General features: G+C 50.4%; 1 protein-coding gene and 1 pseudogene across 1 annotated transcript in view; both read right to left on the reverse strand.

Annotated features, from left to right (window-relative positions):
* Positions 1 to 19,325, reverse strand: part of CRTC1 (CREB regulated transcription coactivator 1) — an 87,863-nt gene that overhangs the window by 43,686 nt on the left and 24,852 nt on the right.
* LOC100523951 lies at positions 12,553 to 13,277 on the reverse strand (annotated as a pseudogene).

The following is a 19,325-nucleotide window of genomic DNA, read 5'->3' on the forward strand; positions in this document are numbered from 1 at the left end:
AAAAAAAAAGGAAAGTAGCTTGTGCAGCTGTGATGAGCTCAGGCTCTTAGGTGAGGTCATCCTGGATTTCGGGAGACCCTTAATCCAATGACTGGGGTCCTTCTGAGAACAGGCAGACAGGGAGAAGGCCATGTGAAGGTGGAGACAGAGATCAGGCAATTCAGCTACAACCAAAGAATCTCAAAGGTTATGAGCAGCCACCAGAGCCGGGAGAGAGGCCTGGGACAGACGCCCCCTCAGAGGCCCCAGAAGATCCAACTCTGCCCATACTTTGATCTTGGGCTTCTCATCTCCAGGACTATGAGGGAATACATTTTAGGTTTTTATTTTTATCTTACTTTACTTTATTTTATTTATTTTTTTATCTTTTTAGGGCCACATCCACAGCATATGGAGGTTGCCAGGCTAGGGGTGGAAACGGAGCTGTAGCAGCCAGCCTATGCCACAGCCACAGCAACGCAGGATCCGAGCCGCATCTGCGGCCTACACCACAGCTCACGGCAACGCCAGATCCTTAACCTACTAAGCAAGGGCAGGGATGGAACTCGCAACCTCATGGTTCCTAGCTGGATTTGTTAACCACTGAGCCACGACAGCAACTCCATAAATTTGTTTTCTATGTCTGTGAATCTATTTCTGTTTCGTAAGTTCACCTGCATCATTTTTTTAGATTCTACATATAAATGATATCATATATTAGTTGACTTCCTCTGACTTAGTTTGATATCTCTAGGTTCATCCATGTTGCTGCAGACGGCATTATTTTATTCTTTTCTATGGCTGAGTAATATTCAATTGTATATATAGATGATATCTTTTTCTTTCTTTTAGGCTGCATCCACAGCATGCAGAAGTTCCTGGGCCAGGGATCGAACCCGATTCACAGCAGTGACGATGGCAGATCCTTAACCCACTGAGCCACCAGGGAACTTCTAGACGTCTTCTTACCCAACCATCTGTCAGTGGGCACTTGGGATGCATCCATGTCTTGGCTATAGTAAACAGTGCTGTTATGAACACCAGAGTGCATGTATCTTTTCAAATAAGAGTTTTCATCTTTTCCAAATATATGCCCAGGAGAGGGGATATGTGGGAGAGGGGGTTGGAGGCAGTATGAGGCTTACATTTAAGCCTCCCAGTTTAAGGTATTTTGCTACAACAGCCCCAGGAAACTAACTGCCATAGAGCAGAGTCCACAGGGGTCCAGAGAGAAGGCAAAGCTACTCAGAACCAAGCTTGGGGGAGGCAGAGACCTTGAGATTGGATGGCCGGGGAAGGCCAATGATGGGAACCCTCAAATCGATGTTCTAGGGTGAGAATGAGCTAGTAACGGTTCAAGCAGAAGCAACAGCAGGGAAGAAGTGGAAGCCCAGGAAGAGAGGGAGGAAGGACAGGGCTAGGCTGGCTCAGATGGCCAGTCACTGCAGAGCAGCAGGGAAGGCAACACAGATGTCCATACCAGGACAGCACAGGGAGGCAGTCACCTGGCTAGAGACCCAGGGGCTGGTGACATCATAGTGGACCCACAAGGTGGAGAGTCCTGGTGCACTGGGAGCCACAGAGGGGCCCGTCCCTAAGATATGCTCCCCACTCTGAAGGTCCTCAAAGCACCCCTCCCAGAACCTATGCCAAGTCTACCCCAGGATCCTAGGGGCTAAACTAGGGATGGAACAGGGATGTGGGGTCTTCCCAGGACCAGTCCTGGCTGCACACCTCTCTCTGGCCTGTATCTGGGCACCGCATCCCAGGAGGCTGGGGCCCAGATACAGGAGCCAATGAGCAAAGGCCTTGGCAGTGTGACTGCCTCCAACCCCCTCTACTACATAGACTGCAGCACCACAGCCTGTCACCGTCAGGTTTATGGGGGGCTGTGTACAGCAGGCCAGGAGAGCCTAGTGTTTGCTCACCCACTCCTGCCCTACACAAGCGCTGACAGGTCCAGGAGAGGCACGAGGAGCCCCAAGTGGGAAGCAGAGGAGCCATGTTCTGCAGGTCCATACAGAGCCCAGAGGCAAAGCCCAGGTGCCAGCAGGGCCACCTGGAGATGCTGCTCCCCTGGTTCCACAGCTTGGTGTCCACAAGAAAGGAAGCCACTGATGCAGGATGGCCAACCCCAATCCCATCTGCCTGAGCACCAAGTCCCCCCATGGTGGGGCCAAGTATCCCCCCAAGGCAGGCTGCCAAGCCCAGCACACAGTGAGGCCCAGTCCAAATGACCAAGGATATTCACTTTCACCTGTGACCTCAGGAAGTTCTCCCAGCCTCCACAGGTCTACTCAGTCCGGGCCAGCAAGAGAATCTGGGGGATGCCTCAAGGCCAGAGAGGCTTCCAAGAGTGAGACAAACAGAATGGAGTGAACTCTGAAAGCAGATCAGATTTGAAGTAGTTACTTGGAGCTGCCTGTTTCTATTAGGACTGTGTTCTAATATGACTTGATTTCTGGAGCTGGTAAGATCTAGATCTCTGATATTTTTAAGCCCAAACCCCTTGGACACTGCAGCTCTTTCCCAGTTTCGCTCATCCACGATTCATTCTGTGAAGCTAATTAAGCTGAAGAAACCTGGGAATAAAGTTTGGAACAAGGTTAATAATGGTCCTTGCCTAGTAACAAAAAAAAAAAAAAAAAAAAAAAGAAGAAGAAGAAGAAGAAGAAGAAGGGAATGGGGGGCAGGACAGTGCACCTGACCCCTGGTGGCCTCACTGGGTGGCCAGGCACGGTGGGAGGGGATGCTTCTGCAGGCCCCCAAAGCCCCTCTATATCCACCCCCAACTCTTGGGCACTATGTAAGTTTCCTGGGGCTGCCGTAACAGATGACCACAAACTGGGTGACTTAAAAAACAGGAATTTATTCCTTCACCATCCTAGAGGCCAGAAGTCTGAAATCAAGGTCTGAGCGGGAGCAGACCCTTCTGGAGACTCTGAGGGAGAATATATCCCAGGCCTCTCTCCAGGCTCCTCGTGGCTTTAGGCTGGGGTTCCTGGGCTTATAGTTCTGTCCCCATCTCTGCCTCTATCTTCACACGGCCTTCACCTTGTGTGACTCTGTTTTTGTCTTCAGTCACTGGATTTAGGGCCCACCCTATTCCAAGACGACTTCATGTTGACTGCAAAGATCCTATTTCCAAATAAGGTCCCATTCACAGGTTCTGGTTAAATGTGAATGGGGACTGGGGCGGGGGTGAGGGGGGGATGATGGCACACTCTTCAACCCATCACAGTCACTATATCCTGTGTCACCTCAAGTCCTACACTAAGAACCATGCCACACATGAAAAAAATGCCATTTGCAGCAACATGGATGGAACTAGAGACTCTCATACTAAGTAAAGTAAGTCAGGCAGAGAAAAACAAGTATCATGATATCACTTACATGTGGAATCCAAAAAAAAAAAAAAAAAGATACAAATGAACTTATTTACAAAACAGAAACAGATTCACAGACTCTGAAAACAATGTACCCTCACAAAAGGGAAAAGGTTGGGGGGAGGGAGGGATTGGGAGTTTGGGAATGGCATGTGCACACTATTGTGTATGGAATGGATGGTCAACCGCGACCTGCTGTACAGCACAGGGAACTCCACCTGATATTCTGTCATAACCTATATAAGAAAAGAACCTGATAAAGCATGGTTGTTTGTACATGCAGAACAGAGTCATTACGCCACACAGCAGAAATGATCACAATGTTGTAAATCAACAGTACTTTTAAAAATGGAAAGAAAAAAAATCCCACAGTGGCAACACCTCAAAGCTCAAGCCCCAACCCTGCTCCTGCAGCCCTGGGCCCCCAGGGCAGTGCTCCCCCCTTCATTTCCTCTGCTGTCACCCAGGGGCTGAGGGGTGAAGCCAGGCCAGGATGTGGACCCGCCCAGCACACATCAGCCACAGAGGAAATGACCCAGACCCTGAGAGGCAGGTGGCCGGCAGTGTCTGCAAATCCATTTGGCAGCATCCATCAGGAGTCTGAACAATGTTCCTGCCCTCCGACCTGTAATCCCACTTCTGGGAAGCTCTCCTGAGGGAGATCATCCAAAAAGCAGATTTATGCCTAAAGATGTTCCTGCATCATCGATAGGCAGAGCAAGGAGCCTGAGCTGTGAGGCAGGATCAGGCCAGGGGCTCACCTCCAAAGAAGAGCAGAGGACACGTGCCCCAGGCCTGCAGGTGGACGGTGGGGAACCCGCCCTTGGTCGCCATTTCTGGAATGTCTCTGTAGTTGGTCTGTGCAGGCACAGGCAGACCGGGGATAAGGCTGGGCCACCCTCGTTCCAGGGACATCCCCACGCAGGAACAGGGGCTGGAGTGTACAGGCTACAAGGTGGCCGGAAGCCCTGGAAATGCCCCATGGGACGGGAGAGGAACTCTGGGTCAAAGGAAGGACCACAGCAAACCACATAACCAGAGTCACTGAGGCCAGCTGGGCTCAAGGTGAGGACCCAACACTCCAGGTTCGTCCTCTACAGGACAGAGACTGACATGAACCTGAAAACAGGCCAATGTAATGATCTGGACAGTGAGGGGTTCTGTGAGGGTAGGGGGCTCCCTGGAGGCCATGGGGAGGGATGTCCCAGCTGGATAGACCTCAGGAAGGGGAGACTGCACAAGGGGAGAGGCCAAAGAAGAAGTCCCCCTACTCAGGCCAAGGGGCTTGGGGATTTGGGGGGGTGATCTCACATATGGACAGCAGGTCACAGATATCTGCCTGGCATACTTGGAGGGATGCAGAGAGGCACCCCCAAGATCTGGAGAGGCCCCCCAAAAGGATGTGGGAAGTGGGAGGGACAGGGCAGGCATGCTGGGGTGACATGGGTGGGGGTTGGGTAGTTGACAGGTCCAGAAGCCCCTATGACAAGGGCAATGAAGATGGTGACAAGAAAACCAAAATAGTACCTTCCCACACCCCACTCGGGTACCATCCAAGCACCTCATACAGGTGAACACAGGCACATGCAGTGTGTTTCATTTGTGTCCCTAAAAGCTTAAGTCCACAACCCCACCCCACAAACCTGTGACTTTGACCTTATTTGGAAAGAGAACCTTTACAGATCTAATTAAGGTAAGTATTTTGGGATGGAGAAATCTTGCTGTGTTATCCAGGTGGGCCCTAAATCCCATGGCAAGTGTCCTTATCAGAGACAGAAGAGGAGACACACACAGGGAGAAGGCCACGTGGAGATGAGGCAGAGATCGGGGTGACGCAGCCACAAACTAAGGAACGCTGGAGCCACCAGAGCTAGAAGAAGCAAGGAAGGCCCCTCCCCTAGACCTTCAGAAAGACCCATGGCCCTGCTGACACCCAGCCTTCAGACTTCCAGCCTCCAGAACTGTGAGAGAATAAAATCCTGCTGCTTTGGGCCCCCAGTCTGCAGTACTTGTTAGGGCAGCCCAGGGACACTCAGAACCACAGATGGCCCATGCCAGGACAGGTAGCAGTCTCCCCCTCTGAGGGAAGCTGAGGCAGGATAGGCAGGCCCTGAACCCCTCCCCCACGCACAGATGGTGCCCTATTACCTCTTTCTTTTAATCTGAAAATGAAACTGAACTCTAGCAGGCACAAAGAACAACACACCACATCCCAAGACCTAAGCTGTCACCGTTCAGTCATTTTGGTTTCTCATTCTGCAGTGGACAACGGAGCCCTGAGGATGCCACCAAGGTGCCCATGTTCCTGCCAAGCTCTCCTCTGGATGACATTGGTCACCATCACTCTTTATTTATTTATTTATTTATTTATTTATTTATTTATTTATTTTGCTTTTTAGGGATGCACCTGTTGTATATGGAGGTTCTCAGGCTAGGGCTCAAATCAGAGCTACAGTTGCCAGCCTACACCACAGCCACAGCAATGCAGGATCTGAGCCACATCTGGGACCTACACCACAGCTCACAGCACCACTGGATCCTTAACCCACTGAGCCAGGCCAGGGATCGAACCCACATCCTCATGGATACTGGTCGGATTTGTTTCCCCTGCACTACAACGGGAATGCCCAAGGACACCACCACTCTTGACAAACTGACTCATGTCCTGCCTTCTGCAGGCTCAGAGGGGAGAGAGGCCAGGCAAGAACCATGGGGCTCCATCAAGGCCCCACACTACTCTGGCTCATGGGCGCCTCTGACTATCCAAGGCACATGGCTCTCTCAAGCACCCCTTGCCCCCAAACAAAGGGCCCAAGGTTAGAGACAACAAACAGGTGAGCACATGCCCCTGGCTTTCCAGAGATCTTCACAAGGTCCTCCGGCCAGCAGGCACCAAGCCCACTGCTGGAAACACTGCCCTGAACCCATCACAGCCACGAACTTTTTTTTTTTTTTTTAGGTCCATATCCATCACTTATGGAAGCTCCCAGGCTAGGGGTAGAATCGGAGCTGCAGCTGCTGGCCTACACCACAGCCACAGCAACGGCAGATCCGAGCTGCATTTGCAACCTATACTGCAGCTTGTGGCAACGCCAGATCCTTAACCCACTGGGCAAGGCCAGGGATGGAACCTGCATCCTCATGGATACTAGTCAGGTTCTTAACCCTCTGAGCCACAATGGAACTCCCAGCCATGAACTTCTGACACTTTAAACCTCAGTGTGATGGTGCCATTCGTCCTCAGAGGTCAGAGGGCCCCAAAGCTAGATCCAGCTCAGCACCTGCTGTCCTTGGCAGCATGATCACCCGCCCTTGCGCGGCCTCCTTCATTCATTCCTCGCTCACGGGCACTTTCTGTGCACTGCTCCAGGGACAGGAACGCTGGGGCAGACGGAGATGGAAGTAGGCAGACTGCAGGTCAGATGTAAACACATTTACAAACCATAGACAGACTGTTCACAAATGCCAAAAGGTGGGAACAATCAAACAGATGAAGGGATAAATAAAACATCCAGCCATACGAAGGAGTATTACTCAGCCATACAAAGGAACAAAGCTCTGAGGCACACTACAATGTGGATGAACCTCAAAAACATCGGGCTGAGTGAAAGAAGCCAGACACAGAAGGCCACAAAGTATATGATTCCACTCGTATGAAATGTCCAGAACAGGTAAAGCCACAGAGTCAGAAAGCAGATTAGAAGTTACCAGGGGCTGCAGGAGAGGTGTGGGGAGGGACAGCTAATGGGAACAGGGTTTCCCTTGGGGGTAAGAAAAATGTTCTAGAACTAGACAGATATCATAGTTGCCTAACACTGTGAATGCACTAAATACACTGAATTATTCACTGAAGAATGGTGAATTTTATGTTATGTGAATTTCACCTCAATTTAAAAATCAGTGGCTGCTGGCAATCCCTTGGTGTTCCTTGGCTTACGGATCCATCACGCCAATCTCTGCCTCCAACCTTCCCCAGCTTCTCAGAAGGACACCAGTCACTGGATTCGGAGCCCTACTCCAAGATGCTCTCAAGATCTTTGACGTGGTCACCCCTCCAAAGACCCTCTTCCTAAAGGTCACTGTCACATGTTCCAGGGGCCAGGATCTAGACATACATGTTTAGGGGACATCATTCAACTTATTTCACCAGTGCTATTCTAAGGCTGACAGCCTGTGTCTGTGCCCACCCTCTCTATCACGCCAGACCCCTGACTGCCATTCTTCTGCCAAGGGACCACAGACCAATCTGTAACTTGTTTTTTTCTTTTTTGGGCCACACCCGTGGCACATGGAGGTTCCCAGGCTCGGGGTCGAATCGGAGCTACAGCTGCCAGCCTACACCACAGCCACAGCAAGGTCAGATCCGAGCCACGTCTGCAACCTACACGACAGTTCATGGCAATGCTGGATCCTTAACCCACTGAGCAAAGCCAGGAATCAAATCCACAATCTCATGGTTCGTAGTTGGATTCGTTTCCGCTGCACCACAATGGGAATTCCAAATCTGTCACTTCTTGGCCTCAGTTTCCTCATCTGTAATATGGGGCTGGGAGTGCCTCCCTGGCAGGATGGTGGAGGTGAGGTAGAAGGTAGCTGGGCCCCTGGGCTGAGAACAACTGGGACTTGTTAGGCCTAGTAAATTGGGCCTTGTTTCTTTAACACATCATAGAAAAAGTTAATGGCAGGAGCTAAGCTCTGCTGGAGTAGAAAGATAAGTGGACCACTTTAATCACTCCTGGTGTCAAGGAGAGCTCCCCAATTACACATGCACAGTAAGACTCCTAAGGGTCAAAAACGGAGGGGCTCCAGGCCATAAGTCCTGATACCATCCCAGCACCCTCCACTTTGGAATCCATCTTTGCTAAAAGATGCTCACACATATCAGGGATGCTCCTGTGTCCAGCCAAGTATGAGAGAGAATACAAGGTAACTGGCCAAAGGAAAACAAAGACCTGGAAGAACTGTCCTGTATAAGTGATTTTTTTTTTTTTTTGTCTTTTTTTTTTTTTTTGGTTGTTGTTGTTGTTATTGTTGCTATTTCTTGGGCCGCTCCCGCGGCATATGGAGGTTCCCAGGCTAGGGGTTGAATCGGAGCTGTAGCCACCGGCCTACGCCAGAGCCACAGCAACGCGGGATCCGAGCCGCGTCTGCAATCTACACCACAGCTCACGGCAACGCCGGATCGTTAACCCACTGAGCAAGGGCAAGGACCGAACCCGCAACCTCATGGTTCCCAGTCGGATTCGTTAACCACTGCGCCACGACGGGAACTCCTGTATAAGTGATTTAAATCACCTCTCTGGTGCGTTCCTCACTCAAGGGGATGCCCGCACCCACACTCCTCTTTAGAGTGTGCATTACTTCTTTGCCTCTGACTTAAATAAATAAAATACTCCTCAGTGTGCTCTCTCACTTGTACTGTGACTCTAACAATAAAATTTATACCTGTTTTTACAGTTTCTGCCTCCTTGAACCATTTTTGCTTTCAAAGGGGGCAAGAATCAGGGCAATTCTGCTTCTAACCTCTAGCGAGGATTCCTGGTCTAGGGACCAGCATTCCTGGTTTTCACCCAGGCTGCCCAGGTTCAATTCCTGAGCAGAGAATTAAGGTCTCCCTTTAAGCCATCATTTATTGCTGCCTCTCCAAGATCAGAGGGGCCAGGATAATATCACAGGGAAGTAGTGCCTGGTGCCTGGGACACGGAGAGCCTATGCAGGGACACTGGGGGGTGCCCCACATGCCCATAACCCACGGCTTTGTACCCAAACAGTGAAGGCCCTACTCATACTTCGCTGAGGCCCTGGCCTTACTGGGACCCGAGCACCCCTATGCGCTTGTAAGGTGGGCTGTGTCACTCACTGCACCCCTCAGGGACCTGGGGGCCTCACTGAGAGCCAGTGGACCTGCCTGGTGGAGAGTCTGCTATGGGCTGAACTGTGTCCCTCCAAAATATATATACATCCATATCCTACTCCCGAGTATCTGGGAATGTGACCTATTTGGAGACAGGGCCTTTGCACATTTCATTAGTTAAAGGGAGGTCATGCTGTAGTATGGGCCCTAATCCAATGACAACTGTTTTTATAAGATGAGAGGTGACACAGACACACAAGAGAGAGGGTCCTGTAGAGACGGAGGCAGAGACAGGGGTGATGCAACCACAATCAAAGGAACACTGGAGCCCCCAGAAGCTGGAAGAGGCAAGAAGGGCTACTCCCCTCGAGCCATCAGAGGGAGCACAGACTTGTCCACGCCTTGCTTGGGACATTCAGCCTCCAGAGCTGTGAGAGAATATATCTCTGTTGTTAAGTCACCCAGTTTGTGGTCATTTGTTAGAGTAGCGCCAGGACACTAAGACAGGTCTGAGACCCTCCATGTGCTCACATGCTGTCCACAGAGAGATACGGCGGACTCTAAAACACATGGTCTCTCCACCCTGACCAAACACATACGGCTTCTGGAACATCTGAGCACAGGTCTCTGGAGCTGAAGGAACAGACCCTTCACGGTTTAATTTTATTTATTTATTTTGTCTTTTTGTCTTTTCAGGGCCAAACCCACGACATATGGAGGTTCCCAGGCTAGGGGTCTAATCAGAGCTGTAGCCACCAGCCTACGCAACACCTGATCCAAGCCGCACCTGTGACCTACACCACAGCTCATGGCAATGCGGGATCCTTAACCCACTAAGTGAGGCCAGAGATTGAACCCGCAACCTCATGGTTCCTAGTCGGATTCATTAACCGCTGAGCCACAACAGGAAATCCCACAGTTTAATTTTAAATCTCATCACCAATTGAGTAACACAAACCACCAGCCAGGAGAGCGGCCAATGGAAACCAGGGCTGCCTCACAACACGCAGCCCCTTGGCCCAGGCAGGGAGAGGGAGCTGGACTCGACCGCTACTGCCCTCTGCCCGGCCTGCCTTGAAAACATCAGACTGAGTTTCTGACAGGCGCCTGACCCACTTCGAGGAAGTGGGGTCCCAGCTGTAGCAGGGAACATAGTCTGCTTCACACTGCAGGGGTCAGCACCTGCCGGCCTTCAGGATCCCAGGTGCCATGGGGCAATCTGCCAGCAGCTGCTCTGGCCAACACCAAATGCATGACTTTTGAAACCGGCCTCCACACACAACTCAGGTTCTGGGTTGGAACTGCCTCTCTCAAGCAGCTTCTTTGATGCTGCCATCCACCCCCCACCCCACCCCAGGATGACAGAGGCCATGGGAAGATAAGACAAAAGCGAGATGCCCTCATTACCACAGGCCCAAAATAGCTTTTATGCTCCATTTTTTAGAGATAGCACAACTATGGAGTTACATAATAACACTGCACGCTATTCTGCGGTCTGGGAGGCAGGATCCTGGGCTTGCCCCGGCCCATCCTGTGCCCCTTTGGGGCACTTTCACAGTCCTGTCTGAGCTCCTAAGCCCTGCAGCCCCCCATAGGAGCCCTGGGCAGCACCTGCTCCAGGCATGGGGACAGGCAGGGTCAGCTCAAGGGCTGCCTCACTGAGCTCAGATTATATTCTCAGCCTGGTAGGGTGGGTCCCACGAGGAACTGTGGGTGTCCAGCGCACACATCCCAGGACAGGCCTCACTGAGGCAGAACCATCACCAGCCCAGGGTTGTGCCTCCACCCAGGGAAAAGAAAAAAAGGACAAGGGCCCAGAAAGGTGAACGCCAAAGGGCTTGTGCAGATGAGATGGATGGTGGCACAGGTGGCTGGGCAGGCAGATGTGGCAGGGAGACCACAAGAAAGTCAGGCCAGACAGGTGGCAGGGGCAGTCTGGAGGGGGCCTGAGTGCAGGGCTGGGGAGCAGCCCAGAGTCTCACGGCTTCCCCTTTCCCTCTACCCCTTGTCACTTCCGTGAGCAAATCCCAGCAGCTCCACCTCCAGGGCTCTTGTGCAGCCCCCTCCCTGGTCCCAGCCTATGTCACCTTGCACCAGGACACCAGCACAACCTCCTCCCCAATCCCCCTGTACCCAAATCCCTCACCACACACCAATGCCAGTAACACCTTCCTTCCCTTTCTTAAGTTCAAATCGTGTCACGCTCCTGTTTTAAACACACCAGTAGGTTGCCATCCTATTTAAAATCAAAGCCGACCCAGGTTTGGTGGTTCCTGAACAAGTTAAAAAGAGGTGCCATGGGATGTAGCAGTTCCATTCCTCCGTACACACCCCAATGAAACGCCAACCTAAAGCCACACCCACACTTGCACACACGTGTTCACGGCAGCCAAAAAAGTGGAAACAAAGCAGAAGTCCATTGATGGGGAGTTCCCGTCGTGGCGCAGTGGTTAACGAATCCGACTAGGAACCATGAGGTTGTGGGTTCGATCCCTGCTCTTGCTCAGTGGGTTAACGATCCAGCGTTGCCGTGAGCTGTGGTATAGGCTGCAGACGCGGCTCGGATCCCGTGTTGCTGTGGCTCTGGCGTAGGCAGGTGGCTGCAGCTCCGATTCAACCCCTAGCCTGGGAACCTCCATATGCCACGGGAGCGGCCCAAGAAATAGCAACAATAACAACAACAACAACAACAAAAAAGACAAAAGACAAAAAAAAAAAAAGAAGTCCATTGATGGGAAAAAGGATAAACCAAACATGGTCCATCCACACAATGGAATATTACTCAGCCGTAAAAGTAATGAAGCACTGACAGGCTACATTGTGGGTAAACCTTGAAAACACTATGCTAAGTGAAAGCAGTCAGACACCAAAGGCCACATGATTCCATTTATGTGAAATGTTCAGAACAGGTAAACTGAGCCACAACGGGAAGCGTGGCTTTCCTTCTCATAGAGACAGAAAGCAGATCTCTGGTTGCCAGGGGCAGGGGGAGAGTGCTGGGGAGTGACTGCTCACGGGGCTGGGGTTTCCTTTTAGGGTGATGGGAATACTTCAGAACCAGAGAGTGGTGGTGGTTGCCCAATATTATGAATATCTGAAATGCCATTCAATTGTTCACTTTACTTATTTAACTTCTGTCCCGACTTGTTAACATTTTTTTTTCTTTTTTTGTCTTTTGTCTTTTTAGGGCCGCATCCACAGCATATGGAGGTTCCCAGGCTCGGGGTCTAATCGGAGCTATAGCTGCCAGCCTACACCACAGGCACAGCAATGCCAGATCCGAGCTGCATCTGTAACCTATACCACAGCTCACGGCAATGCCGGAGGCCAGATCCTTAACTCACTGAGCAAGGCCAGGGATTGAACCCACAACCTCGTAGTTCCTAGTCAGATTCGTTTCTGCTGCGCCATGATGGGAACTCCCCCACTTGTTAACATTTATTGAAATCTCCCACCACGTGGCTTCAAGCTATCAGGACACAGGCCCCACTCACACCCTTAACCTTCTCTTCAGCTCTTCTGCTGAAGAACTTGGCCTTCACGATGACAGACTGCTTTGGGAGCTTTCCCTTCCCCAGACTTTTGTAGCAGCCCAATAGCACCACATCAATGACAGGAGCAGCTCCAGTCTTGTTCTTGGCAGCATTTAACTGTGTCTGCTCACTGACCAAGGTCCACAAGTTATCAAAGTTGACAGTTGGGCAGAAGCTCTGGTTCCTCTTTAAGTGGTAATGCCTCAAACCAATTTTCCCAAAGTATCCTGGGTGATATTTGCTGAAGCTGATTCTGTGGTGGTGCATGCCACCAGCATTACCAGGGCCTCCTGAGTGCTTCTGGTGTTTGCCAATGCTACCATGGTCGTGGCTCACATGGCCCCTAAGTTTCCAGGTCTTCCTGAGTCTGGGTGACATGTTGGCAGTCACAATGAAAGAGCGATTGTTCCCTGTTTTTTTCTTTTTACAGCGGCACCTGGCCATATGGAAGTTCCTGGGCCAAAGGTCAAATCAGCACTGCAGCTGAGGCTTACACCACAGTCATAGCAACACTGGAACTGAGCCACATCTGCAATCTATGTCACAGCTTGTGGCAATGCCGGATCCTTAACCCACTGAGCGAGGCCAGGGATCGAACCCACATCTTCACAGAGACATCAGGTCCTTAACCCACTGAGCCACAACTCCCAACTGTTCACTTTAAGTGGTTAATTTCATGTTATGTGAAATCCACTGCAATAATCCATCCATCCATGAAAATTGCACCGACCCTGTCATGGGGGCCAGTGGTGCTGTGCCATCTTCTCCCTTGTTCCCTGCCCTGACATTCAGGTCTTCTTCCTGCTCTCTCCCCTAGATGGCTGAGTCCCTCTCCCCTCAGAACCTCTGTTTCTACCACGCCCTCTTCCTGCCCAAGCTCCCCCCACCTCTGGGAACAGCTGCACCCCAACCTGAGGGGTCACATACCAAGCCCCCTACTCCAAGGAGCCTTGCCTCACCCCAAAGCCCTGATCTGCACTGTTCCCTGCCCAACACTCGACCCTGCCTCCTCCCCTGAGCCCAGGAGGGCAGGAGCAGCACCTGCAGGCCTCCGAGCCACCTAGGGTCGAATGGGCCTGTGGATGAGGAGGGGGACTCCTGGCCCTTTGGCTCTGCAAGCCCCCAGTGTGAGGTTGCAACCCTGATCCTCTTCATGGTCCACCCAGAAGACTGGACCAGGCCCCAGGGCTGCACTGGACCCCGAGGGCCACCACCCAGAGGCTAGTAAACAGGAGGAGCCCTCCCCTTGGCTCCTGACTGAAGTCCACTTAGACTCTGACTCCCAAATCTACCACCCTCTTCTCAGTCCCCATCTCACGCTTTGTCAGGAAACCCTTGAAGCCCCCCCAAATTCATGACTTCCAGCCCAGCAACCATTATCCTCACAGAGAGGCTGACATCGCAAGCAAGATTTGTACACACCTCACTCACACGTGTGTGCACAGAGGCAGGCATGCATGTCCGGGCACACACCCTCACACAAATGCTCACACACCCAGTACTGAATGCATACACATGCATGCATACCCATCCACACATATGTGTGCTCACTCACTGGTGCACACTGACATATGTGCACCATCCACCCCTCCCACCTGGGACTGCATCTCCCAGAGACATCCCCCTCATCTCACTCCCACATCTGCTCCAGCACCCGGCCCTCCCACTCCCAGCTGTCACCTTCTCCCATCTCTTCTATCCACATGCGGGTCCAAGCCCCACCACCCCTGGACCCACAAATGCAGGAGCTTCCTGCCTGGGTCCCCAAATCAACTCTGCAGTGCCCAATCCTCTCTGCAGGGGGCAGCCGGAGTCATGTCAAATTGCCCACCTGAACAGAGAGGTCCTAGAACTGGAGCACCTTTCCTCCCCTGGCCCTCTGACCCTTAACTCCACCAGCAGCCTCTCCCAGCGCATGAGCCCTGCTCCTGCACACTTGCCTCTGCCCCCAGCCATGCATGAACTACCACCACCTCCAACAATGATGCTCAAACCCAGGTCCTGCTCCTTGGACTTCAGGACCCAGGAAGGGGGCCGTGGGCTTTGCGCACACAGTGGAATCCCCAGAGGTGGCTGCGAGCTCCCAGGCTTCTCCCTGACTGCAGGCCCAGCCCTTGGCGTCATCTCCCCTCAGTGACCTCCCCCCCTACTTCAGTCTCACGGCTGCACACACACCCCAAGCTACAAGTACAAGGATGCCGGTGCAGCTGCAAACAGCAGCAAACCAGAAGCAACAGCAGGAAGGAAGAGCAGCCATGGCAAATTCGACCACGGAACATAACATGGCACTGAGCAGGGCAGGAAGGGCAGGTGTACTCACCCCCCAGCTAAGGCCAAATCAGAGAAACACCAGCCCTGGGGGTTCCTCCGCATACAAGAAACTACAGATGAAAACAAAGGCGTGATGCCAGTGCACTGAGAGTCATGGTGAAGAGGGAGGGCAGGCCTGTCCCAGGAGGGTCACCTTAGCAGGTGTCATCAAGTTAAGATGAGGTGATGCTGGAGTGGGGGTGGGCCCTAATCCAATGACAGGCATTCTCAAAAGAGGAAAAGACAGGTAGGAGAAGGAGATGTGAAAACAGAACATGGAGACTGGAATGCTGTGGCCACAAGCCAGGGAATGCCTGATGCCCCCAGAGGCTGGAAGAGGCAAAGAACGATCCTCCTGTACAGTCCAAAGAAGGAACCAACCATGGCAACGTCTTGATTTTGGATGTTCTCCAAAACCAAATTTTGGCCTCCAGAACTATGAGAGAATAAATTCCTGTTGTTTTAAGCCACTAGGTTTGTGGTCATTTGTTGTGGCAGCCCAGGAAACTAATAAACATAGTGCCTGAATGGTCCGTGAAGACTCCCAAGGGCACCCCTTCAAGCTCCGCTTCCATCTGGGTACAGTGGTACCAGAGCCCAGTGGCAGCAGGAAGAGCCCTGGAAAGGTGCTGAGGGAAGCATGGAGGTGCAGGCATGCAGCCAGATGGTGGAGGCCCCTGAGGTCATCACCACCCCTCTGAATCCCTAACCCACCATCCTGAAATACGAAAGCTCTGCAGAGACCCTTCTGGTGAGTGTGGTACAGGCGTGCCAGCAGCATCATGGCCAGTGGATGGGAGACTACTCCTGTTTGTTCACAGAGCATCAGTTCTGCTGCAAACAAGTTCCAGGTTCATACTGTGAGGCTGCGCAGACCCCACTGGGGGTACCCCCTAAGGTCTGCAGGCGCACTGTGCCCTCTTCCTAGAAATGGAGCCAATGTGATTCCTGCTGTTTCTGGGGCACCCTTGACCTCCTGCTTCTCAGTCTCCCTGGGTGTGTATGGCTTGCCTGGTATCACAGTGGAGGGATTGTGCAGACCCCAGTGAGCACTGCCACTGCGCTGCTTCTCGGTGGTCCTGGGTGTGAGGGGAGGAGGCCAGCATTGGCTTCTCACAGGAGGCATGTGGCTGCTATTTTCGGGGTGGGGGGGGTTCAGAAATGTAGGCTGAGCCACCAGGATAGGGGATGGACTGAGTGGGGACAGGGCACAGCTGGGCAGGGACTCACTGGTAGCCACTGCACAGGTGTCCAGGGGCACCTCCTTGGACATGCAGTTGCGTGTGCATAAAGGGGTTCCCTGCTCTGGTCCACGCCCTGCGCTCAGTGCCTGGGCGGTGATTGTGTAACATCCCTGGGCCTTCACTTCTTTGCATATAAATGGAACATTCCAGATGGACCAGGGCAGGAGTCCCAGTCTGCATCAAGCCCCCACACATTGAGCTAGGAGCAATCAGCAGTGAGCCCCACAGTCACAGAGCTGCATGCAAACAACACAAACCTCAATAATACAAAATAAAACATGCCTAATAAAATGGAGAGTAAGTGGGGAGGGGAGGCGGAGTGCCCATAAGTGGGCGACAAGCCCCAGCTCCCAAGCTGGGATGCCACAGAGAACATGGAAAGGGTGGTTTTGCAAAACCAGCTGGTTCTTGGAAGGTGGTCTGGTGGGTCCTCAAAAAGGGAAACATAAAATTACCACATGACCCAGCAATTCCACTCCTAGGTATAGACCCCAAGAACAGAGTTCAGGTGTTCAAACAAAAACTTGACACCCATGTGAGCAGCTTGATCACAACTGTCAAAAGGTGGAAACAGCACACATGTCCATTGACAGATGAATGGATAAACAAACTCGGTCCATCTATACAAAGGAATATTACTCAGCCATAAAAATGGATGAGGCACTGAGACACACTATGACATAGGTAAACCTCGAAAACATCATGCTATGTTACTAGCAGAAAAACAGATACATGGGTCAAAAGAACAGAATTGAGAGCCTAAACATGAACCCTCCCATATATGAACAATTAATTTACAATAAAGGAACAAAGAACAATGGTGAAAAGATAGTCTCTTTCATGAAGGGTACTGGGAAAAACGGACGGCGACATGCAAAAGAAAAAAAAATGAAACTAGATCGCTATCTCATATCATATACAAAAATCAACTCAAAATGAATTAAAGACTTGAATGTAAAACCTGAAACCATAAAACTCCTAGAAGAAAACATAGGCAGTACACCCTACGACATGAGTCTTAGCAATATCTTTCTATACAGAAATATCTTTCTCAGCAAAATCTTTCTAACACCTCTATACAGGCAAGAAAAACCAAAGAAAAATAAACAAATAGGACTACATCAAACTAAAAAGCTTCTGCACAGCAAAGGAAGCCATCAACAAAATGAAAAGACAACCTACTAACTGGGAGAAGATATTTGCAAACAAGGATCTGATAAGGGGCTGTTATCCAAAATATATAAAGAAATCACACAACACAACAACCACCAATTGAAGAATGGGTAGGGGAGCAGAATAGATATTTCTCTAAAGAGGTCATACGGATGGCTGACAGGCTGTGAAAAGATGTTCAATATCACTAATTATTGGGGAAATGCAAAACCACAATAAGATATCACCTCACGTCTGTTAGAATGGTTATTATCAAAAAAGTAAGAAATCCAAGTGTTGATGAGAACATGGCAAAAAGGGAACCCTCATGCTCAGTTGGTGGGAATGTAAACTGTTGTAGCCATTATGGAAAACAGTATGGAGGTTCCTAAAAAAAATTAAGACCAGAACTAACATATAATCCAAATATTCCACTTCTGGGTATTTACCCAAAAACTATGAAAACATTAATTCAAAAATACATATGCAGGAAGTACAGTGGGTTAATAATCCAGTGTTGTCTCTATGGCACTGCTGGTTCAATCCCTGGCCCAGCACAATGGGTTAAGGATCCAGTGTTGCCACAACTGTGGTGTGGGTTGCAGCCGCAGTTCGGATTCAATCCCTGGCCTGGGAACCTCCCTGTGTTGTGGGCGTGGTCAAAAAAGAAAAAACAAAAACAAAAATATATACTTTTTTTTTTTTTTTGTCTTTTTTTTTGCTATTTCTTGGGCCGCTCCCGCGGCGTATGGAGGTTCCCAGGCTAGGGGTCCAATCAGAGCTGTAGCCACCTGCCTACGCCAGAGCCACAGCAACTCGGGATCTGAGCCGCGTCTGCAGCCTACACCACAGCTCACGGAAGCGCAGGATCCTTAACCCACTGAGCAAGGGCAGGAGCCGAACCCGCAACCTCATGGTTCCTAGTCGGATTCATTAACCACTGCGCCACGACAGGAACTCCCTTTTTTATTTATTTATTTTTTTTTGTCTTTTACAAAAATATATATTCAATATGACTGAACACTTTGTTGGACATTTGAAACTAACATAATATTGTAAATCAACTACAATATACGTATGTACCCGTATGTTCAGCATAGCATTATTCACATCAGCCAAGATAGCAGAAACAGCCTAAGTTCCCATCAACAAATGAGTGAGTAAAAAAGATACGGTATGTGTAATACAATGGAATACTATTTGGCCACAAAATAAGAATGAAATTTTGTCACTTGCAACAACAATGGATGGACCTTGAGGATATTACAAGTGAATTTAAGTCAGATGGAGAAAGACAAATCCTGTATGATTTCATTTGTATGTGAAATAAAAAACAAACAACAAAAACAAATAAATGACCAAACCAGACCAAACGAAACAAACATGTATGTACAGAGAACAGAGTAATGGTTACCAGAGGGGAAGGAGCCGGGGGGCAGCAGTGAAACGGGTAAAGGAGATAAACTGTCAGATGGCAACTAAATTTTTGCAATCAGATTTTTGACAGAGAGCACACTCTAGGGTACGCAGACACAGAAATATAATGTTGTACATGTTAAACTTGTATTATAAACCAATGTTACGTCAATACAAAATAAATTAAAAAGAAAACATGACAAAAGCCAGACACAAAAGGCCACATGTTGCATGATCCCATTTATATGAAATGTCCAGAACAGGCAAATCTACAGAGACAGAAAGCAGAGTAGTAGTTGCCAGGGGCTGGGGGAGGGGGATGGGGAGTGACTGCTCATGGGGATGGGGTCTCCCAGGGAACTAGAGAAAGGCGGCAATTGCACAACCTTGTGAATGTAGGAAATGCCTCTCAACCGTGCACTTTGAAGTGGTAAATTTTATGTTATATGAA

The sequence above is a fragment of the Sus scrofa genome, chromosome 2 (genome assembly GCF_000003025.6).
Source record: "Sus scrofa isolate TJ Tabasco breed Duroc chromosome 2, Sscrofa11.1, whole genome shotgun sequence".
NCBI classification, from domain to species: domain Eukaryota; kingdom Metazoa; phylum Chordata; class Mammalia; order Artiodactyla; family Suidae; genus Sus; species Sus scrofa.